This window comes from Meriones unguiculatus, chromosome 9 (genome assembly GCF_030254825.1).
Source record: "Meriones unguiculatus strain TT.TT164.6M chromosome 9, Bangor_MerUng_6.1, whole genome shotgun sequence".
Lineage (NCBI taxonomy): Eukaryota > Metazoa > Chordata > Mammalia > Rodentia > Muridae > Meriones > Meriones unguiculatus.
Genome location: NC_083357.1, coordinates 77,419,556 through 77,444,838, shown reverse-complemented (window position 1 = coordinate 77,444,838; position 25,283 = coordinate 77,419,556).

The following is a 25,283-nucleotide window of genomic DNA, read 5'->3' as shown; positions in this document are numbered from 1 at the left end:
CTACAGCAAATATGGAGTGATTTCCTTTGCACTGCTCTCCTCATTCAATGAGCACACTTATATGTCTTTTCCTTAGTTGATGCATCTGCTTCAACTGCTGATTTTCAACCTAATTCTTGGAGCTCTGTTTATCTTATGAAGCTTAGGTTTAAAAACACAATCAGAGTAAAAATTCGCCCAATAACTTATTCTATCTTCATTTTCCATGTATCTGTTAGCATAGTTACCTTATGTCAATGCTAAAACGATGTTAAATAATTTATTGTTAATTACATAGAGATATTTCCAGCTCTAGATATGATGTCATTGAACGCAAAGGATTATGAAACTTTTATATTTCTATTTTTACGCTCTAATAAAGTAACTGACAGAAAATAGATATCAGTGGTTAGGAAGCAATAACATATTTTATGTAGATTATGTACAACTTTTCCTCACTGATTCCTAATAAATATCTCTATAGAGAAATTTTAAAAAGCAATTTACAAGCAAACTCTGTAGTTATAACAGTTTTGGTAGTCAGCATTATAGAGAGAGTAATAGTAATTTGATATAGATACTATTATTCCCATTTTCTAAGTGAAGCGACCTGAAGAGGTAAAGAAATTTGACAACAGTCACAGAGGTCCTTTAGCTTTCCCATTCTATTATCTTTTCATTTGAATTAAATCACTTAGATTTAAAACAAAATTAATCACAACATAGCAGGAATGAAAACCCCAAAAGTATTCAACTTCAGAGTTCATGCACAGGGAAAGGTTAAAAGTGTATGTGAGTATTTTAAGGTGTAATCTTTCTGGCAGAAACTTATTAAACTGATGTTTTCACACCTGCAGGTTCATTGCAATTCTAGTTTTACTAGCCTGATCTATTTTATAAATATGAATATACATGTTTGTGTGGATATATATATATATTGAGATAGATAGATAGATAGATAGATAGATAGATAGATAGATAGATAGATAGATGAGAAAGAAATAGATGAGATAGAGAAATATAGAAAGAAAATTATGAGTAACTAAAAATCATAAATTATTTTCAACCTTTAAAATCATGGAAATTATTTAAGATGCACTGTGTTTTTTTTTTAATTATATTTTTTTTTATCAGTTACATTTTATTAACTCTGTATCCCAGCCGTGTCCCGATCCCTCATTCCCTCCCAGTCCCTCCCTCCCTCCCTCCCTCAACTCCACCGTGCCCCTTTCCAAGTCCACTGATGGGGGGGACCTCCTCCCCATTCATCTGATCCTGTTTTATCAGGTATCTTCAGGACTGGCTGCAAAGCCCTCCTCTGTGGCCTAACAGGACTGCTCCTCCCTTCGGGGGTGGGGAGACCAAAGACCCAGTCATTGAGTTCCTGTTAGAAATAGTCCCTGTTCCCCTCACTTTGGGAAACCAATTGGTTACTGAGCTACCACAGGCTACATCTGAGTGGAGGTTCTAGGTTATAACCATACATGGTCCTTGGTTGAATGTCAGTCTCAGAAAAGACCCTGTGCCCAGATATATTTGGTCCTTGTGGAGCTCCTATCCTTTCCCCATCAGACTAACTCCCCTTCTTTCTTATGATTCCCTGTACTCTGCCAAAGGTTTGGTCATGAGTCTTTGCTTTGAAAACACTGCTAGTTAGAGTCTTTCAGATGCGCTCAGTAGACTCCTGTCATACATTCAATGCACATCCCATCTGTCTTTCTAAATGAGGATTGATCATCTTACCCCATGTCCGCTCAATTGATTATCTTTTTTAGGTGTATAGATTTCATTATGTTTATCTTATAGGTCTATATAAGTGAGTATATCCCATATTTGTCTTTCTCCTTCTGGGATATTTCACTCAGAATGATCTTTTCTAGATCCCACCATTTGCCTGCAAATTTCATGATTTCCTCCTTTTTGATTGCTGAGTAGTATTCCATTGTATAAAAATACCACAATTTCTGTACCCATTCCACCGTTGATGGACATCTGGATTGTTTCCAGGTTCTGGCTATTACAAATAGAGCTGCTATAAACATGGTTGAGCAAGTGTCCTTTTTGTGTACTTGAACAAACTTTGGGTATATACCTAGCAGTGGTATAGCTGGGTCTGGAGGAAGCACTATTCCTATTTGTCTTAGAAAGCGCCAGATAGCTTTCCAGAGTGGTTGTACCAGTTTACATTCCCACCAGCAGTGGAGCAGGGTTCCCCTTTCTCCACAACCTCTCCAGCATGTGTTATCGCTTGAGTTTTTCATCTTGGCCATTCTGATGGGTGTAAGGTGATATCTCAGGGTCGTTTTGATTTGCATTTCCCTGATGGCTAATGAGGATGAGCATTTCTTTAAGTGTTTTTCTGCCATTCGATATTCCTCTGTCGAGAATTCTCTGTTTAGCTCTGTTCCCCATTGTTTAATTGGATTACTTGGATTGCTGCTTTTCAGCTTCTTTAGTTCTTTGTATATACTGGATATTAGTCCTCTGTCAGATAAAGGGTTAGTGAAGATTCTTTCCCAATCTGTAGGCAGTCGTTTTGTTTTGATGACGGTATCCTTTGCTTTAGAGAAAATTTTCAGTTTCATGAGGTCCCATTTATTGATTGTTGCTCTTAGAGCCTGTGCTGTTGGTGTTCTGTTCAGGAAGTTGTCTCCTGTGCCAATGAGTTCTAGGCTGTTCCCCACTTTTTTTTCCAATTGATTTAGGGTATCTGGTTTTATGTTGAGGTCCTTGATCCACTTTGACTTTAGTTTTGTGCAGGGTGATAAATATGGATCTATTTTCATTTTTCTGCATGTAGACATCCAGTTGGTCCAGCACCATTTGTTGAAGATGCTGTCTTTTTTCCATTGAATGGAATTGGCTTCTTTGTCGAATATCGAGTATTCATAGGTGTGTGGATTTATTACTGGGTCTTCTATGCGGTTCCATTGATCCTCCTTTCTGTTTCTATGCCAGTACCATGCAGTTTTTATTACTGTTGCCCTGTAGTACAGCTTGAGATCAGGAATGGAGATACCTCCAGATGATCTGTTGTTGTACAGGATCGTTTTGGAGATTCTGGGTTTTTTGTTTCTCCATATGAAGCTGAGAATCTTTTTTTCAAGGTCTGTAAAGAATTGAGTTGGTATTTTGATGGGAATTGCATTGAATCTGTAGATTGCTTTTGGCAGGATGGTCATTTTCACAATGTTAATCCTACCAATCCATGAGCACGGGAGATCTTTCCATCTTCTGATATCTTCTTCGATTTCTTTCTTCAGAGAATTGAAGTTTTTCTCAAACAGGTCTTTCACTTGCTTGGTTAGGGTCACACCAAGGTACTTTATGTTATTAGTGGCTATTGTGAAGGGTGTTGTTTCCCTAATTTCTTTCTCAGCCTTTTTGTCTTTGGTATATAAGAGGGCTTCTGATTTTTTTGAGTTTATTTTGTATCCTGCCACTTTGCTGAAGTGGTTTATCAGCTGAAGGAGTTCTCTGGTTGAATTTTTGTTGTCGCTCATGTATACTATCATATCATCTGCAAATAGTGACACTTTGACCTCTTCCTTTCCGATTTGTATCCCCTTGATCTCCTTTAGTTGTCTTATTGCTCTGGCTAGGACTTCAAGTACTATGTTGAAGAGATATGGGGACAATGGACAGCCTTGTCTTGTCCCTGATTTCAGTGGGATTGATTTAAGTTTCTCTCCATTGAGTTTGATGTTAGCTATAGGCTTGCTATATATTGCCTTTACTATGTTTAGGTATGTGCCTTGTATCCCTGATCTCTCCAAGACTTTAAACATGAATGGGTGTTGGACTTTGTCAAATGCTTTTTCGGCGTCTAAGGAGATGATCATGTGGTTTTTCTCCTTCAGTTTGTTTATGTAGTGGATTACATTGATGGATTTCTGTATGTTGAACCACCGTTGCATGCCTGGGATGAAGCCTACTTGGTCATGGTGGATGATATCTTTGATGTGTTCTTGGATTCGGTTTGCAAGTATTTCATTGAGTATTTTTGCGTCAATGTTCATAAGAGAGATAGGCCTAAAGTTCTCTTTTTTTGTTGGGTCTTTGTGTGGTTTAGGTATTAAGGTGACTGTGGCTTCATAGAATGAGTTTGGTAGTGTTCCTTCTGTTTCTATTTTGTGGAATAGCTTGAGGAGAATTGGAGTTAGCACTTCTTTGAAGGTCTTGTAGAATTCTGCGCTGAAGCCATCTGGTCCAGGGCTTTTTTTGGAGGGGAGACTGTTAATGACTGCTTCGATTTCCTTGGGAGATATAGGGCTATTCAGTCTTTCTACCTGATCTTGACTTAGTTTTGGTAGATGGAATCTTTCAAGAAAATTATCCATTTCATTTAGATTCTCAAATTTTGTGGCATATAGGCTTTTGTAGTATGACCTAATAATTGTTTGGATTTCCTCAATGTCTGTGGTTATGTCCCCATTTTCATTTCTGATTTTGCTGATCTGGATAGTTTCTCTCTGCCTTTTAGTTAGTTTGGCTAAGGGTTTGTCTATCTTGTTGATTTTCTCAAAGAACCAGCTTTTTGTTTCATTGATTCTTTCGATAGTTTTATTTGTTTCTAGTTGATTGATTTCAGCCCTTAGTTTGATTATTTCCAGCCGTCTGCTCCTTTTGGGTGTATCTGCTTCTTTTTGTTCTAGGGTTTTCAGTTGGGCCATTAAGTTGTTTGTATGTGATGTTACGAATTTCTTCTTGCAGGCACTTAGTGCTATAAATTTTCCTCTGAGCACTGCTTTCAGTGTGTCCCATAAATTTGGGTATGTTGTGCCTTCCTTTTCATTGAATTCTAGGAAGTCTTTAATTTCTTTCTTTATTTCTTCCTTAACCCAGCTGTCATTGAGTAGTAAGTTGTTTAGTTTCCATGTGCGTGTTGGCTTTTTGTTGTTTCTGTTGTTGTTGAGGTCGAGCTTTAGTCCATGGTGGTCAGATAGTATACAAGGGATTATTCCAATCCTTTTGTATCTGTTGAGGCTTGCTTTGTGGCCCACTATATGGTCTATTTTGGAAAAGGTTCCAGGTGGTGCTGAAAAGAAGGTGTACTCTTTTGAGTTTGGGTGAAATGATCTGTAGACGTCTATTAGGTCCATTTGATTTAGGGATTCTGTGAGTGCTTTTATTTCCCAATTTTGTGTCTGTCTAGTTGATCTGTCCCTTGGTGAGAGTGGAGTGTTGAAGTCTCCCACTATTAAGGTATTAGGATCAATGTATGATTTAAGCTTTAATAATGTTTCATTTACGAATGTCGGTGCTCTTGTATTTGGGGCATAGATATTCAAGATTGTGATGTCCTCTTGGTGGATTTTTCCTTTGATGAGAATATAGTGGCCCTCCTTATCTTTTTTGATTAACTTGGGTTGAAAGTCTATTTTATTACATATTAGGATGGCTACTCCAGCTTGTTTTCTGGAACCGTTTGCTTGAAAAACAGTTTTCCAGCCCTTTACTCTGAGGTAGTGTTTGTCTTTGTTGCATAGGTGTGTTTCTTGGATGCAACAGAATGTTGGATCCTGTTTCCTTAACCATTCTGTTAGCCTGTGTCTTTTTATTGGTGAGTTGAGTCCATTGATATTGATAGATAATAGTGACCAATGCATGTTAGTTCCTTTTGTAATGGAGTCGATGATCTAACCCTGATTCATTGCTTGTTTTCTTTTCATTTTTGTTGGGACATTATCTTTATGCCCTGTTTTCTTGGGTGAATTTGTTTTCATTGGATTGGAGTTTTCCTTCTAGTATCTTCTGTAGGGATGGTTTGCTGTGTAGATATTGTATAAATTTAGTTTTGTCATGGAATATTTTGTTTTCTCCATCTATGTTGATTGAAAGCTTTGCAGGGTATAGTAGTCTGGGTTGACATTTGTGATCTCTTAGAGTCTCCATGATACTTGCCCAGGCCCTTCTGGCTTTCATAGTTTCTGATGAGAAGTCCAGTGTGATTCTGATAGGTCTACCTTCATATGTTACTTGGCCTTTTTCCCTTGCTGCTTTTAATATCTTTTCTTTGTTCTGTAGATTTAGTGTTTTGACTATGATGTGACGTGATGTGTTTCTTTCCTGGTCTATTCTATTTGCAGTTCTGTAGGCCTCTTGTATATTTATGGACATCTCTTTCTTTAAGTTGGGAAAATTTTCTTCTATGATTTTTCTGGACCTTGGAGTCTGGAGTCTTCTTTTTCGTGAATTCCTATTATTCTTGGATTTTGTCTTTTCATAGCATCCTTGATTTCTTGGATATTTTGTGATTGGAACTTTTCTGATTTTACTTTTTCTTTGAGAGAAGTATCCATTTCTGCAAGTGTGTCTTCAGCTCCAGAGATTCTCTCTTCCATCTCTTGTATTCTGTTGGTGATGCTTACTTTTGTGGTTCCTGATCTTTTCTCCAAGTTCTCCAGCTCAAGGGTTTTCTCATTTTGTGTTTTCTTTATTGATTCTAATTCTGTTTTCATGCCTTGCACCATTTCTTTCATGTGTTTGAATTTGGATTCCTGTCTCTCTACGATGGCCTCTATTTCTTTTTTCATTTCCTTCTTATATGCCACTAATTTTTCCTCTACTTGTGTATCTATTTGTTTGTCTATGTTTGCCTGTGTTTCTTTAAGGATATTGTCTATTTCTTCTTTCTTTGCCTCCAATTGACTGGCCATCTCTTGGAAAGACTTGTTCATTTCCTCCTTATGAGCCTCAAATAATTGGGCAAGCATGGCTTTAAAATCATTTTCCTGTGCTTCTGCTGAATTGGTGTATCCATCGATTTTGGGGTTTGCTGGTGAAGTCATGATGTCCTGATTTATGTTGGAAGTGTTCTTTCGCCTACCCCTGGCCATTGGCTTATCTGAAACCTTCCCTGTTTGTTTTTGGATTCTGCAGATCAGACTGGTGCTGTCTCTCTCTGGTGTCTGGAGAGTTCTTCAGGAAGCTGAGCACTCTCAGCGTGTGCTGAGGACTAGCTGTACCTATGGGAGGAAAGTACGCAGGCGCAAACGGGGCAAATGCAAGCGTGTGTGTGCGTACGCGCGCGTGTGCGTCTGTGTGTGTAAGTGTGCGTGGATGAGTTTCTCGAGGGACAGAGTGATGGCTAATGTTGAACCCTTGAGTGTGTGGGAGGGGCTCTGTACTGTATATGTTGCAGGCGCTAATGATGATCGCAGCGCAATTTCTGGTATTAACTGTCTTAGCTCCTCAATCAGGCCCACAGGGCAGGAACTTCAATGTCCCAAGTGCCCCTCTGTTTCCCAAAGTGGGTATGTGGGTGGGAGGGGGGTTCGATGCCTGGCTTCTGATTTAGAAGGACCCAGGATCTGGGGAACTGCAGATTCTCAAGGGTGCACTCACTTACAGGCAGGTCTCTTGGCCGAGATAGTGGTATCCGGGGCTCTCTGCTCTCTGGTTTGGCCCTGCTTCTTTGATGTGTTCCGCCAGTTCTGTGCTGCTGTCACTGCCAGGTTCTGAGGTCTTGCTGCAGCTGGAGATTTCAGGGTGGTCACTTCAGCAGGGATGGGGTAACCAGGCTCTCTGTTTTCTGGTTTGGCCCTGGTTAGTCTTAAACTGGAGGGCTGTGGTGCCCCGCCAGTTCAGTACTGCTCTGCTGCCACGTCCTGCTGTAACTGGAGACTGGCTTGCTAGTCCCAATGCTTTCTGGGAAGTCCTGGGATCTCTTCGTTGTGCTCTCCAAGCTTGGGAGGCCCAGTGCCTGGTGTGTCCAGGTTGTATGACATTTCTGCCTGGTTTGGGTGAGTATATAGCGTATTCTCTGTCATTGTGGGATTGGGCGGGTCGTACCGTCAGTGATGGCGATCCTGCGGAGCTAGTATGGTGTCTAGCAGATTTGCGCCCTGGGAGGATGGTGCAGCCGCTGTGCGAATCTGGGAGTCCGGGGTACGTACTGCTGGCTTTTGTCTGGCTAAAGTGGTTGGGGCTCCGTCTCAGCGGTTGTATACCCCAGGCAGTTAGGTGTGTGCTGAGAAAGATGAGTCCGCTGTGCTGCTGTGCCGAGGAGGAAGGAGGTCTGGGGGAAGGGAGTGCAGCAAGAACAAAGGATCTTTTCTCTCCCTCCCCAAGCAAGTCTCCGGGTGACCGGAGGCCAAAGTTTTCACCTCCTGCGATGTTCTCTGGTGTTCAGAAAGCCTCGCTGTGGTTTTCCTGGGTTGGGGGTCCTTCCATTCTCCAACTCAGAAGATCAGGTATCCCACTGCTCAGAAACTGTGTGTGCTAGTCGCCATCTTGGCTCCGACTTTTGCACTGTATTTTTATAACACAAATTATAACAACAGAAATTCAGTTTGACAGGAATTTTGTCAATTATCTTCTTCCTGCATTGTTGACATGCTTACTTGCTTTAGAACATTCTCTTTGCTCCCTGGTATGCTACACATTTTCTGTTTCCATTTGTTTTTCTTTCTCAGCCTGATATGGCTTTCAAATGTATAGAATATGGGTTATTTTTCCTCTTTGTTACGTTGCAAGTGTGTGCTTGTGTGTGTGTGTGTGCTGCATGTTTGTGCAAATGTATGTATGTGGATGTGCAGGCACATGCAATTTGCAAGTGAAGGCTCTAAGTCAGCGTCCAATAATTTCCCTCTATCACTGTCCACCATTATTGTTGGGAGACATAGTTCCTCACCGAATCTGATGCTTATAGACACTGCCAGGTTGGGTAGCAATGATCTTAGGGAATACACCTGTCTCATTATCCAGCCCTAGAGTTACACATCATCTCTGCTGTTCCTTGGTTTTGTACTATAGAGCCCACTCAGTTTCTCACACTCAAGCAACAAGCTCTTGAACAACAGTGTCATATTCCTAGCCCATCTTTAAGGTGAAGCCACATTAAAAAAAAAAAAAAAAGACTCTTGGTGACATTTACCCAAGACCAGAGCTGATATATTCAACAGTTTTTGTATTCCCTATTCTAATGCAAAAGAGAGTCTAATATGAAGAGTAGTACTGTGGAGCAACGGCCACCTGCTTTATATATTGAACTCGCAGAGCAATCAGAGTACCGAAAATGAATGGGGAACTTTTTTTTCTTAATAAACATTTCACAGAAATCTCATAAAGAAGAAAATTGTTCTCCTGGCCCCACCGACTCTGAACAGCGTACAAAGCCACAGCTGCATATAATCACTGTGTACCCACGGATTGCTTCCAACGTACTTTCTGTAGGAGTACATTGCTTTCAACACCTCGCTGCATTTGGCACATGACGTACCACACACACATGCATTGCTCAAAAATTTTTAATATAATATTTTTTTAAATTTATTACAATTTATCTGCTTTGTATCCAAGCTGTAGCCCCACCCATGTTCCCTCCCAATCCCACCTTCCTTGCCTCCCTCTCTCTTCTCCTCCCATGCCTCTTCCCCAGCCCACTGATAGTGGAGAGCATCCTCCCCTTCCATCTGACCCTAGCCTATCAGGTCTCTTCTGGACCTTCTTTCATAGTCTTCCTCTGTGGATTGGTCAGACTGCTCCCCCCTCAGGGGAAGGTGATCAAAGAACCAGCCACTGAGTTCATGTCAGAGACAGGCCCTATTTCCATTACTATAGAACCCACTTGGACACTGAACTACCATGGGCTACATCTGCAAGGGTTCTGGGTTATCTCCATGAATGGTCCTTGTTTGGAGTATCAGTCTCAGAAAAGACCCCTAGGCACAGGATTTTGGTTTTGTTGTTCTCCTTGTGGAGCTCCAGACCCTTCCAGTTCTTTCTGTCTCCCCCTTCTTTCCTAAGATTCCCTGCGCTCTGCCCAAAGTTTGGCTATGAGTCTCAGCATCCACTTTAATACCTTGCTGGGTAGAGTTTTTCAGAGATCCTCTGTGATAGGCTCCTGTCTTGTTCCTTATTTTTACCTTATTCCAATGTCTATCGCATTTGCCTTTCAAATTTTTCAAGGAAAAGTGATAGGAGATGATGTACATTTTTTCCTTACAACTTAGTAAGACTGAGTATTGCGTTTTTTAGAGGTCCTTTAATGCTGAACAGATTAGATATACAACATGTAGGTATGGTAAGCACATAGTTATGAATGATCTCAAAGCACAATATTTACTTGGATACAACTTGGGTAAAGTTTTGTTAATTTATTTACTTATTCTTTGCCCACGTATTGCTTTCTGAGAACAGTTTACCCTCCCTCCTTTCCTCCAAGTCCCTCCCTGCTTGAGCTCCTCTTTCCTCCAGATCCAATTCTCAGTCTTTTTCTTTCAGAAATGGCAAGCTTAAAATATTTTAAGCCATGAAAGTCATCCCAACAAGTATCCTATGCAGATTCTATAGTACTAACCATAATTCTTCTAGATAAAAGCAAAATAGTTTTAATGAAAATTATACCTACCAGTGAAAACAATATATTCATTGACCACAGGTGGATAAACAAGTTTTCCAAAACAATTGTTATTTAGAAAAGAGTGAGTTAGTCCTTCTGAGGTCATCTGTGGAAGGATCTAGTCCTGTTCCTTGTCTTCTCCTACTTCTGATGTTTATCCTAATTGGCCTTCTGAATGAGGATTAAGCCTCTTTCCTAGGTTCCTCTACTTGTTTAACTTTTGAGTATAAACATGCTATAGATTTTAGTATGTTTATCCTATATTATATGGCTAATATCCATTTCTAAGTGAGTTTATGCCATGTGTGCATTTCTGCTTCTAGGTTACCTCACTCAGGATGATCTTTTCTAGTTTCACCCATTTGCCTGCAGGGTAGCAAAGTAGATGCTGAGACTCATAGCCAAATTTTGGTCAGAGTTCAGGAAATCTTATGGAAGAAGGGAAATATAGAAAGACCCGGAGGGAACAAGAGCTCTACAAGGAGACCAACAGAGCCAAAATAATCTGGGCTCAGAGGGTCCTGCAGAGACTAATGATTCAACCAAGGACAATGAATGTAGGGGTCCTACATCCCCTGCTCAGATGTAGCCAATTTGCAGTCCAGTCTCCATGTGGATGTCCTAGTAAGGGGAGCAGGGACAGTCTCTGACTAGGTGGCTAACTCTTTGATCACTACCACCTGGTGAGGTGGCCTAACTAGGCCACAGAGAAGGAGGAGCCAAATAGTCCTGGTGAGCCCTGATGAGCTGGGGTCAGATAGTTCCCCTATTAGTGGACAAGGGGAGAGATATAGGGAAAGAAGAAAGAGGGAGGATGGAGCTGGAAGGAAATGAGGGAGGGGGCTACAACTGGGATACAGAGTGAATAAATTGTAATAAATAATATAAATAAGATAAAGTAAAAAGGAATTCAAATTATACAAAATCTAAAAAATAAGAAAAGGGTGATTTAAGAGATTCTGCTTTATCTGTCCATCTAGAACCATTGCTGAACCATTGCATTTAGTCTCTGGAGAACTGTAGCTAGAACTTAAAACAAATTGAAATAATGGAAGAGGTATATCTGAGACAAAATGTAACTTGCTTTCTCGTCATTTCAGAAAAAGTCCTCAGTTCTAGTTATAAGACGTTTCGATCAGATACCTCATTATTAAAAATGAAAGACCTGCCAATCTACACAGCAAATTTCTGGAAGTTTTACATGGCTTGCTTTTAAACTATATGAAAATATTTGAGGTCTGTCTAAGTGTAATGTATAAAGACCATAAGAAATACATTTACATACTATGAGACCCTGAAAGGTGAAATTTGGTTTTGGACCTATAGGAGTCATCTTTATTTATTCTTGGTATCTTAGCCACTAAATGTCTATAACAAATTTCTTATCAGGATATATTCTTAAAATGTTAATCCTTTTCTGGAAATTGTATTATAGGCTTCTGCTTCTACAAAATCATAAGTAAATAGGTTAAAAATTTGTTTAAATTTTATCTGATGAATAACCTACAATCCTCTTTTAACATGTAAATATTTAATAAGCTGTTTTTCTAATGTTCTACCTAATAAATTAACACTCAGTCTAACTGAAGGATAAAATAAGTTAAACTAATGGCTGAAATATTTCTCAATACATGGTTTTCCTGACACTGAATTCAAAATGAATAATTTCATGCTAACTGAAATCTTGACTTGCTTAAACTCAACATAAACTACATTATACCAACCATTTCCCCCAAAGTACTGTGATTCTGGGGGCCTTTCTCGGTTTTCTTCATATGATGAAATAAATAGAAACAGGTTTATACATGATTCAGACAAGAAAAATGGACTCTAACTTGTTCATAGGAACAAAGCAGAGCTGAAAATACAGGTTTGGGATGCGATTTTTAGAAGGAATAAATTGTTTCTCTTAGTATGAGTTGGTTTTCATCCTGAATAAAAATTGCTTCAGACCAGTGTCCATGGCATTTAAAGTGGTAAGTCAAGAACTACTAGATAAAAAAAAAAAATAAGTGTAATGTTGATTACAGATTTCAATAAAATAATAGGTGACGTGTTATTTTTCTTTTTCTCTTTGATTATCAACATACTTATTGCCACTTTACACTTAGCTCTATTGAAAATCTAGTGAACAGATACTAGCAAATCAAAATGTATTGGTGTTAGAGCCATAAATAAATATTATGCAGATGTCCCTAACAGATTATTTCTCATGTCCTTAAAGGAGGTTCTGCATCAAGTTAAGTGCATAATTAACATTGTGACAACATCATAGCAGTGACAATATAAGATTTTCTTCTCAGAACGTTGCATAGAATAAAAATAGAAAGCCTTTTAGAGCATGCATGGGCTGAACATAAACCCTCTACACATGTGTAGCAGTTGTGCGGCCTGGGCAACATGTGGGTCCCCTAACAATGGGAGTAGGTGCTGTCTCTGACTCTGTTGCCTGCCACTGGTTCCCTTCCACCTAGCTGGGCTGCCTTGTCTGGCCTAAACGGGAGAGGAGGATACATTTAGTCCTGCTGTGACTTGAGATGCCAGGCCGGGTTGGTACTGATTGGGTGCCTCCCTTTCTCTGAGAAACAGAGGGGTGGAATGGGAGGAGAGGAAAGAGGGACTGAGATCAGGCTGTAAAGTAAATAAATAAGTCAATAAACGAATAGAAGCCCCCTTTCACAGATGGCCACCAGAGGCGAAACAAGGAAGGAAGGAAGGCTGCAGCCTTTAAAGAGCTCAACAGGAGGGACATCTGCCTGTGTGATGCAGTAGCACAGCTGTGGCAGCAGCACAACTGTGTAGCCCAGTGTCTCTGCCGTCAAATGACAGTTGTGACCTTATTGCGGAAACATTTAATGAATGCCCCGGCCTACGGAGGGATTTGTCCTCTTGGTTATGTTTTTAGGTTCTTCAGTTGGTCCAAAAATAGTAGATGCCATCCTAGGAGGCTTGCTTCAAGGCACACTTTCTTCTGGACTTCCAAAAAGAGTACCCAGTTCTCCTCCTGGGGGCTTCATGGATCTGAAGCCTGACCAGGCAGCCTGGCTGTCTGTGCCCAGTAACGTGTCCTGAAGTCCAAATTTTCATATTTAGTTTTATGTAACCTTGAGCACAATGATTATTTCCACTAAGCTGTCATCTTATTAATCTAATAATGAATGTTCCACCTTCTGACCTACCCAATGTGATTATTTATGAAAATAAATAAAGAATGTGAAAAACAGTTTTTAGCACATGAACACCAATGAGTATAAGTTATTAAGTGAGTTTTATTAACATTTTAACATTTTCTCTCTAACCATCCTCATACTAACAATTTGGAATTCAAAGTACAAAAAAAAATTGATAATATGTTCTAAATCACTGAACACCACAGTCTTTGATTATTTACTCACTGAGAATTTCAAAAAAAGTGATCACTCTGGCTTATTTGTAGTAATCACTCTAGGTCTCAGAACTATACTCATCAATCAAAATTAGTAAAAAATCATGATTTGGATTTAGGGAGGTTTCCTGCTCAATTGATTTCTGTTATCCCATGTTAAGATTTCAGAGTATATGAATTTATGATTTTTTTGTGAAGAATCACACACAACCTTCATACAAAGTTTTACTGTTCTCTATTTTGTTGTCACTGTAATGGAGTTCCATGGATTTTTTTTTTAACAAGAAGAACTTCTTCATAAAAATTCTTTTCTGATCTTTAGATTACCTAGTTTGCTTTCTGTTGCTACGATATTTATCATAGCCAAAAGCAATGTGGGAAGAAAAATGTTTGTCCATCATGGAGGGATGCCAAGGCCGGAATTTGAAACATAAAACACAAAGGTTTCTGGCTTGCCCCTCTATCACATTCAGCTACTTTTCTTCGATTGTCTAGGTCTCTTTGTCCAAGGAAGGTCTCCACCCACTGGACGCTGGTACATCAATTAGCAATCATGAAAATGCCCCACCTGTAAATGCCTCTGATGGAAGAAAGTTTTCAACTGCTGGTCCCTCTTCCCAAGGGACAACTAGGTTTATTCATCTCATTGGAACAAGGAACTACTTCACTTTGTGACATTTTTACTTCCTTATATAAATATATACGGGGAGTGGGAGTTTAAGTTACAGAAAAGTATGTGTGCATGCATGCAAGTGTGTGTATGTGTGTGTTCAAGACAAAAATACTATGGGAACAATGGTAGGAAGATGCAGAGTTGTAAACCCAGATGTGCCAGATGTGAGATATTTTATTCTGCAGTATAACTGTTATGTGTTTGTGAGCATGTGTTACCAGAAAGGTAAAGACATTTCTCGAAAAAGCTTCAGCCTACCTATACTCATAAAAATGTGTGCTTTTTGTTATCATTTCTTATTGATGAAGCTAATGCTCTCTTCACCTTGTCTTAAAAGAAGGATTTTAACCAGTTTTAGGCAACATGGTCCTGTTCACAGCAATAATCTGTACTCATCAACTAAGGTTGAATATCTCAAGAGTGGAAAACCCAGTGGCAAATATTCCTAAAGAGTTAATAATTTTCTTTCATTTTTACTATGCAATATGACTGTGTCTCTGTGGTTGGATATTTCATGGTCATGTACTCATTGTAACTGACAACTAAATTTTCTTTTTGTCTTCTCTTTTCCTCTACATCCTTCTCAGGATCTGACTTTAACACATTAGGCTCTATAATCAGGTATGTTCATCATTTATTTGTTAATTTAAGGGTAGAACTAGAAAGAAATTTATCAAGCTTTTTTAAAATTCTTTATTAATTACACTTTATTCACTTTGTATCCTCCCTGTGGTTCTCTCCCTCCTCCAGTCCCAATCCCTCTATTCCTTCATCCTCTGCATGCATCCTCCCCAAGTCCACTGATAGGAGAGGTCTTCTTTTCCTTCCTTCTGATCCTAGTCAATTTGGTCTCATCAGGAGTGGCTGCACTGCCTTCTTCTGTGGCCTGGTAAGGCTGCTCCCTCCTTAAGGGGAGGTGATTAAAGAGCAGGCCAATCAAGCTTTTTAAATGTTATGAGATGAAGGAGTTATAGAGTGGATTTATGTATGAGAATATGCCTTGTGTGATACTGGGGTCGTGAACACTGTATTTTTTAAATATGTGTTGTCATTGTTGGGCAGTGGTGGATAACTCTTTTAATCCCATCACTTGGGAGGCAAGTAGACCTCTATAAATTCAAGGTCAGACTGGTCTACAGAGCAAGATCTAGGACAGCTAAGGCTGTAAAAAAAATCCTATCTCAAAAAACAAACAAAAAATCCAAAACAAACAAGAACAACTAAAAGCCCATTTGTATCATTTTTCCTTTTGTGTTGAAAGAAATTTATACATTTTGATTATGTTTTCTCCACTCTCAATTGTTTTTAGAAATTCCCCAGCTCCTTATTCAACTTTATGTTCTTTTCACTCTCTCTGTTTAAAAACAAAACCATAGTTGAGAAAATGTCCTTATTGTATGGTGGAGCATCTTTTGGGTATATGTCCAGTAGTATAACTGCACCTTGAGGTAGAACTATTCATTATTGTCTGAGAAGGCACCAGACTGATTTACAGAGTTTGTACAAGTTTATATTCCCACCAGCAATGGAGGAGTGTTCCCCTTTTTCCACATCCTCACCAGCATGTGTTGTCCCTTGAGACGTTTATTTTAGCCATTCTGACTGGTGCAACAAGCCAGCAACAAAACCTCTGATCCAAAAATTACTCTCCGGACTAGAAGTGCAGGAATAAATAGGAAACAGAGATTGAGGGAATATCAAACCAATGACTGGCCCAACCTGAGGCCCACCCCTTGGTAGAGAGCCAGCCCCTGACACTATCAATGATTCTCTGCTATCCTTGCAGACTGCTCTCCTAACATGACTATCCTCTGGGAGTCTCCACCCAGCAGCAGATTGAGATAGTCTCTGGGACTTGCAGCCAAGCATGCAACAGAGTTCCTGGGGTCCTGTGGAAATGTTGGAGGAAAGATGGAAGGACCTCGAGGAGACAGTAACATCACAAGAAAACCAACAGAGATAACTAACCCAGACCCCAAGGGGGCTTACAGAGACTGAGATATCAACTAAGGAGCACTTGTGATCTGGTCGTAGGTTCCCTGCACATTTGCGGCTGAAGAGAAGCTTGGTCTTCTTGTGGGTCTCCTGGCAAGTGAAGTGGGGGAGGGATGTTTCTACCATGGACTCTATTGTCTGCTTTTGGATCACTTCCTCCAGGCATGGCTGCCTTGTCTGGCCTCAGTGAATGAGGATATGCTCAGTCCTGATCTGACTTGATGTGCTGGGAAGGGTTGATATGGGGTAAGGGAGCTTCCATTTTCTGGGGGAAAGAGAAAAGGGAAGGAGGAAGATAGGGGAGGAGGATGTAGGTGAATGTAGGAGGAGAGGAAGGAGAGGCACCCTTATGATGTAAAGTAAATAAACTAAATTAAAATAAACTTAAATCTAAAAAATAAATAAAAACCAAAACAAACAAACAAAAAACAAGAAATTCACACAAGTACAGAAACCAAAGTTTACAAGCAAAGATCCATAAGGAAAAAAAATATTTAAACAAAGCAATATGAGAAAAAAGTCTACCATGTCTTTGTTTTGTGTAAGCTAACTATTCCTGGGCATGGGTCCTATCCTGAAATGTGGTTAATGGTCCCAATTAGATTCCAATAGAGAAAACTAGTTTCCCTTTGCGAGAGGTAACAACTGTAGAGAGTTTCTCTATTTGAGGTGACAGCCAATGTCTGCTTCCTCCTCTCAGTGCTAGGATACCTTCTCTCTTGAACTGGTAAAGGCCTTGTACATCCTGCCACAGTTTCTGTGAATTCAGCTGTACACCCAAGGAAGCTAATCAGGAAGGAGGACTCTGGCTAAAATGCCCAAATCATTTTGTCTAGAGGACAATATTTCTTCGGAGTAATCCATCACCTCTGGCTCTTACACTCTGCTTGTCTCCTCGTCTGCACAGATGCCATAGCCTTGAGGAGAGGGCTTTGATATAGACATCCTATTTAGGACTGAGTGCTCTAAAGTCTCTCGATTTCTGCACATTGTCCAATTATGGGTCTTTATATTATACCCCAAGTACTGGATGAAAAATCTCCTCTGATGATGGCTGAGTGAGGTGGTGATTTAAGATATACCTAGCTTCTTCAGTGTTATAAGATGAAGAAATTAGAATTTAGATTCATGTGTAGAAATATGTCATGTGGCATTGACAAATTATTTGTATTTTTCAAATGCTTGCTTCATTTTTTAATTTTACCTTTTTAACTTTTTTTTAATTACACAAATAACTTTATTATAGCTGTACTTATCAAAGCCTTGGGGTATGTAGCAACATGGATTTGGACTAGTCAGTCTTTAGTCAGTAGGATACAAGCATTCTTTTTAACTTTTGAGATAATAATATAATTACAACATCTGTATCTTTCCTTTTCTCCCTCCAAATCCTCCCCTATACCTCTCTTTGATTTGTTTCAAATTTATGATTTCTTTTTTTAACTAGTTAATAACATGTTAGTTATGGCCTTAACCATGTGGCTTTGTCCAACCATCTCCTTATTTACTGATTATTTTTCTAATTCTTATTTTGTATTGTTAACACTTAACTGAATTTTAAACCTATGTCTGGGGAAATGGGTGTTGATAGTACTATTTGAGATTTTTTTTTTAATTTTAACTATTAGAAAAATGTTGACCAAAATAGAAATGTTAAATCTCAATTTGGGAAGATTAGCCTGGAAAAATCAAGAGGTAGAAGAAGATAGCTTCAGGACGTGATTTTTCTTTCTCATTCTTAATGCAGGCTGAGGAATGCAGAGCAGTGAAAGTGTCTGGTTAATAAAGAGCCTATACAAATTTAAGTAAAACAAATAATTTCACTTATGACTTTTCATACAACAAAGTTCTTAAACATGCCACATATTACTTTATTGCCAATAATTTCTTTTTGTGAATCAGTTTTTGCAATGCACCATGATAAGCTCTTATTTGCAGTAACTTCAAGAAGACTATGGGTACATATAAGATGGATACATAGATAGATAGATAGATAGATAGATAGATAGATAGATAGACAGACAGACAGACAGACAGACAGACAGACAGATAGATAGATAGATAGATAGATAATGCAGCTTTTCTTTTGTAATTAAAAAGTGAGATAAGCTATAAATAGGAGTAACTTCAAAATACAGATTGTTGTCATATCTAGAGAACTATATCAGTCATTAAGGATCACTTTTTATCTGTAGCTTTGTTTCTTTAGATCTGAACTGACTTACTAGAAGTTATATTATAAGTTGCTGTCAGAGCCAAACATAAGAGCTTCAGATGCTGGAGAATTGTGCAGGGTGTTTTGTAGAGAATTAGTAAGACCATGTGCTTTTTAACAGTATAAGTTGTCTACGTATTAGCTATAGGTTATTGAAAAAAAAAAAAAAAGAAAAAGCATGCTAAATATTTATTTCAAATTTTCAATTTTGTTAAAAGTACTAGCAAATTTTTATTTTTTATTTTTTTATTTTATTTTTTTCTTATCAGTTACATTTTATTAACTCTGTATCCCAGCCATGTCCCGATCCCTCATTCCCTCCCAGTCCCTCCCTCCCTCCCTCATCTTCACCGGGCCCCTTTCCAAGTCCACTGATGGGGGGGGACCTCCTCCCCATTCATCTGATCCTGTTTTATCAGGTATCTTCAGGACTGGCTGCAAAGCCCTCCTCTGTGGCCTAACAGGACTGCTCCTCTCTTCGGGGGTGGGGAGACCAAAGACCCAGTCATTGAGTTCCTGTTAGAAAGAGTGTTTGTTCCCCTCACTTTGGGAAACCAATTGGTTACTGAGCTACCACAGGCTACATCTGAGTGGAGGTTCTAGGTTATATCCATACATGGTCCTTGGTTGAATGTCAGTCTCAGAAAAGACCCTGTGACCAGATATATTTGGTCCTTGTGGAGCTCCTATCCTTTCCCCATCAGACTAACTCCCCTTCTTTCTTATGATTCCCTGTACTCTGCCAATGATTTGGTCATGAGTCTTTGCTTTGAAAACACTACTAGTTAGAGTCTTTCAGATGCACTCAGTAGACTCCTGTCATATATTCAATGAACATCCCATCTGTCTTTCTAAACGAGGATTGATCATCTTACCCCATGTCCGCTCTCTTGATTATCTTTTTTAGGTATATAGATTTCATTATGTTTATCATATCTTATAGGTCTATATAAGTGAGCATATCCCATGTTTGTCTTTCTCCTTCTGGGATATTTCACTCAGAATGATCTTTTCTAGATCCCACCATTTGCCTGCAAATGTCATGATTTCCTCCTTTTTGATTGCTGAGTAGTATTCCATTGTGTAAAAATACCACAATTTCTGTACCCATTCCTCCATTGATGGACATCTGGGTTGTTTCCAGGTTCTGGCTATTACAAATAAAGCTGCTATAAACATGGTTGAGCAAGTATCCCTTTTGTGTACTTGAACGAACTTTGGGTATATACCTAGCAGTGGTATAGCTGGGTCTTGAGGAAGCACTATTCCTAATTGTCTTAGAAAGCGCCAGAGAGCTTTCCAGAGTGGTTGTACCAGTTTACATTCCCACCAGCAGTGGAGGAGGGTTCCCCTTTCTCCACAACCTCTCCAGCTTGTGTTATTGCTTGAGTTTTTCATCTTGGCCATTCTGATAGGTGTAAGGTGATATCTCAGGGTCATTTTGATTTGCATTTCCCTGATGGCTAATGAGGATGAGCATTTCTTTAAGTGTTTTTCTGCCATTCAATATTCCTCTGTCGAGAATTCTCTGTTTAATTCTGTTCCCCATTTTTTAATTGGATTACTTGGTTTGCTGCTTTTCAGCTTCTTTAGTTCTTTCTATATACTGGATATTAGTCCTCTGTCAGATAAAGGGTTAGTGAAGATTCTTTCTCAATCTGTAGGCAGTCGTTTTGTTTTGATGACAGTGTCCTTTGCTTTACAGAAACTTTTCAGTTTCATGAGGTCCCATTTATTGATTTTTTGCTCTTAGAGCCTGTGTTGTTGGTGTTCTGTTCAGGAAGTTGTCTCCTGTGCCAATGAGTTCTAGGCTGTTCCCCCTTTTTTTCCAATTGATTTAGGGTATCTGGTTATATGTTGAGGTCCTTGATCCACTTTGACTTTAGTTTTGTGCAGGGTGATAAATATGGATCTATTTTCATTTTTCTGCATGTAGACATCCAGTTGGTCCAGCACCATTTGTTGAAGATGCTGTCTTTTTTCCATTGAATGGAGTTGGCTTCTTTGTCAAATATCGAGTATTCTTAGGTGTGTGGGTTTATTTCTGGGTCTTCTATGTGGTTCCATGGATCCTCCTTTCTGTTTCTATGCCAATACCATGCAGTTTTTATTACTGTTGCCCTGTAGTACAGCTTGAGATCAGGGATGGAGATACCTCCAGATGATCTGTTGTTGTACAGGATCGTTTTGGAGATTCTGGGTTTTTTGTTTCTCCATATGAAGCTGAGAATCTTTTTTTCAAGATCTGTAAAGAATTGAGTTGGTATTTTGATGGGAATTGCATTGAATCTGTAGATTGCTTTTGGCAGGATGGCCATTTTCACAATGTTAATCCTACCAATCCATGAGCACGGGAGATCTTTTCATCTTCTGATATCTTCTTCGATTTCTTTCTTCAGAGACTTGAAGTTTTTCTCAAACAGGTCTTTCACTTGCTTGGTTAGAGTCACACCAAGGTACTTTATGTTATTAGTGGCTATTGTGAAGGGTGTTGTTTCCCTATTTTCTTTCTCAGCCTTTTTGTCTTTGGTATATAGGAGGGCTTCTGATTTTTTTGAGTTGATTTTGTATCCTGCCACTTTGCTGAAGGTGTTTATCAGCTGAAGGAGTTCTCTGGTTGAATTTTTGGGGTCGCTCATGTATACTATCATATCATCTGCAAATAGTGACACTTTGACCTCTTCCTTTCCGATTTGTATCCCCTTGATCTCCTTTAGTTGTCTTATTGCTCTGGCTAGGACTTCAAGTACTATGTTGAAGAGATATGGGGACAATGGGCAGCCTTGTCTTGTCCCTGATTTCAGTGGGATTGATTTAAGTTTCTCTCCGTTGAGTTTGATGTTAGCTATAGGCTTGCTGTATATTGCCTTTACTATCATTAGGTATGTGCCTTGTATCCCTGATCTCTCCAAGACTTTAAACATGAATGGGTGTTGGACTTTGCCAAATGCTTTTTTCGGCATCTAAGGAGATGATCATGTGGTTTTTCTCCTTCAGTTTGTTTATGTAGTGGATTACATTGATGGATTTCTGTATATTGAACCACCGTTGCATGCCTGGGATGAAGCCTACTTGGTCATGGTGGATGATATCTTTGATATGTTCTTGGATTCGGTTTGCAAGTATTTATTGAGTATTTTTGCATCAATGTTCATAAGAGAGATAGGTCTGAAGTTCTCTTTTTTTGTTGAATCTTTGTGTGGTTTAGGTATTAAGGTGACTGTGGCTTCATAGAATGAGTTTGGTAGTGTTCCTTCTGTTTCTATTTTGTGGAATAGCTTGAGGAGAATTGGAGTTAGCACTTCTTTGCAGGTCTTGTAGAATTCTGCGCTGAAGCCTTCTGGTCCAGGGCTTTTTTTGGAGGGGAGACTGTTAATGACTGCTTCAATTTCATTGGGAGATATAGGGCTATTCAGTCTTTCTACCTGATCTTGACTTAGTTTTGGTAGATGGAATCTTTCAAGAAAATTATCCATTTCATTTAGATTTTCAAATTTTGTGGCATATAGGCTTTTGTAGTATGACCTAATAATTGTTTGGATTTTCTCAGTGTCTGTGGTTATGTCCCCATTTTCATTTCTGATTTTGCTGATTTGGATAGTTTCTCTCTGCTTTTTAGTTAGTTTGGCTAAGGGTTTGTCTATCTTGTTGATTTTCTCAAAGAACCAGCTTTTTGTTTCATTGATTCTTTGGATACTTTTATTTGTTTCTAATTGATTGATTTCAGCCCTTAGTTTGATTATTTCTAGCCATCTGCTCCTCTTGGGTGTATCTGCTTCTTTTTTTTTCTAGGGTTTTCAGTTGGGCCATTAAGTTGTTTGTATGTGATGTTACGAATTTCTTCTTGCAGGCACTTAGTGCTATAAATTTTCCTCTGAGCACTGTTTTCAATGTGTCCCATAAATTTGGGTATGTTGTGCCTTCCTTTTCATTGAATTCTAGGAAGTCTTTAATTTCTTTCTCTATTTCTTCCTTAACCCAGCTGTCATTGAGTAGTAAGTTGTTCAGTTTCCATGTGCGTGTTTCTGTTGTTGTTGAGGTCCAGCTTTAGTCCATGGTGGTCAGTTAGTATACAAGGGATTATTCCAATCCTTTTGTATCTGTTGAGGCTTGCTTTGTGACCCACTATATGGTCTACTTTGGAGAAGGTTCCATGTGGTGCTGGAAGAAGGTGTACTCTTTTGAGTTTGGGTGAAAAGATCTGTAGACGTCTATTAGGTCCATTTGATTTAGGGATTCTGTGAGTGCTTTTATTTCCCTATTTTGTGTCTGTCTAGTTGATCTGTCCCTGGTGAGAGTGGAGTGTTGATGTCTCCCACTATTAAGGTATTAGGATCAATGTATGATTTAAGCTTTAATAATGTTTCATTTATGAATGTCGGTGCTCTTGTATTTGGGGCATAGATATTCAAGATTGTGATGTCCTCTTGGTGGATTTTTCCTTTGATGAGAATATAGTGGCCCTCCTTATCTTTTTTGATTAACTTGGGTTGAAAGTCTATTTTATTACATATTAGGATGGCTACTCCAGCTTGTTTTCTGGAACCATTTGCTTGAAAAACAGTTTTCCAGCCCTTTACTCTGAGGTAGTGTTTATCTTTGTTGCATAGGTGTGTTTCTTGGATGCAACAGAATGTTGGATCCTGTTTCCTTAACCATTCTGTTAGCCTGTGTCTTTTTATTGGTGAGTTGAGTCCATTGATATTGATAGATAGTAGTGACCAATGCATGTTAGTTCCTTTTATAATGGAGTCGGTGATCTAACCCTGTTTCATTGCTTGTTTTCTTTTCATTTTTGTTGGGATATTATCTGTATGCCCTGTTTTCTTGGGTGAATTTGTTTTCATTAGATTGGAGTTTTTCTTCTAGTATCTTCTGTAGGGTTGGTTTGCTGTGTAGATATTGCGTAAATTTAGTTTTGTCATGGAATATTTTGTTTTCTCCATCTATGTTGATTGAAAGCTTTGCAGGGTATAGTAGTCTGGGTTGACATTTGTGATCTCTTAGAGTCTCCATGATACTTGCCCAGGCCCTTCTGGCTTTCATAGTTTCTGATGAGAGGTCCGGTGTGATTCTGATAGGTCTACCTTCATATGTTACTTGGCCTTTTTCCCTTGCTGCTTTTAATATCTTTTCTTTGTTCTCTAGATTTAGTGTTTTGACTATGATGTGACGTGATGTGTTTCTTTTCTGGTCTAGTCTATTTGGAGTTCTGTAGGCCTCTTGTATATTTATGGACATCTCTTTCTTTAAGTTGGGAAAATTTTCTTCGATGATTTTCTTGAAAATATTTTCTCGACCATGGAGCCTGGAGTCTTCTTTTTCATGAATTCCTATTATTCTTAAATTTTGTCTTTTCATAGCATCCTTGATTTCTTGGCTATTTTGTGATTGGAACTTTTCTGATTTTACTTTTTCTTTGAGAGAAGTATCTATTTCTGCAAGTGTGTCTTCAGCTCCAGAGATTCTCTCTTCCATCTCTTGTATTCTGTTGGTGATGCTTACTTTTGTGGTTCCTGATCTTTTCTCCAAGTTCTCCAGCTCAAGGGTTTTCTCATTTTGTGTTTTCTTTATTGATTCTAATTCTGTTTTCATGCCTTGCACCATTTCTTTCATGTGTTTGAATTTGGATTCCTGTCTCTCTACGATGGCCTCTATTTCTTTTTTCATTTCCTTCTTATATGCCACTAATTTTTCCTCTACTTGTGTATCTATTTGTTTGTCTATGTTTGCCTGTGTTTCTTTAAGGATATTGTCTATTTCTTCTTTCTTTGCCTCCAATTGACTGGCCAGCTCTTTGAAAGACTTGTTCATTTCCTCCTTATAAGCCTCAAATAATTGGGCAAGCATGGCTTTAAAATCATTTTCCTGTGCTTCTGCTGAATTGGAGTATCCATCGATTTTGGGGTTTGCTGGTGAAGTCATGATGTCCTGATTTATGTTGGAAGTGTTCTTTCGCCTACCCCTGGCCATTGGCTTATCTGAAACCTTCCCTGTTTGTTTTTGGATTCTGCAGATCAGACTGGTACTGTCTCTCTCTAGTGTCTGGAGAGTTCTTCAGGAAGTTGAGAACTCTCAGCCTGTGCTGAGGACTAGCTGTACCTGTGGGAGGAAAGTACGCAGGCGCAAACGGGGCAAATGCAAGCATGGGCGCGCACACGTGTGTGCGTGTGTGCGTGTGTGTGTGTGTGTGTGTGTGTGTGTGTGTGTAAGTGTGTGTGGGTGAGTTTCTCGAGGGACAGAGTGATGGCTAATGTTGAACCCTTGAGTGTGTGGGAGGGGCTCTGCAGTGTATACGTTGCAGGCGCTAGTGATGATCGCAGCGCAATTTCTTGCATTAACTGCTTTAACTCCTCAATTAGACCCACAGAGCAGGAACTTCAATGTCCCTAGTGCCCCTCTGTTTCCCAAAGTGGATATTTGGGTGGGAGGGGGTTCGATGCCTAGCTTCTGTTTTAGAAGGACCTAGGATCTGGGGATCTGCAGTTTCTCAAGGGTGCACTCACTTACAGGCAGGTCACTTGGCAGAGATTGTGGTATCCAGGCTCTCTGCTCTCTGGTTTGGCCCTGCTTCTTTGATGTGCTCTGCCAGTGCCAGTTCTGTGCTGCTGTCACTGCCAGGTTCTGAGATCTTGCTGCAGCTGGAGATTTCAGGGTGGTCACATTAGCCGGGATGGGGTAACCAGGCTCT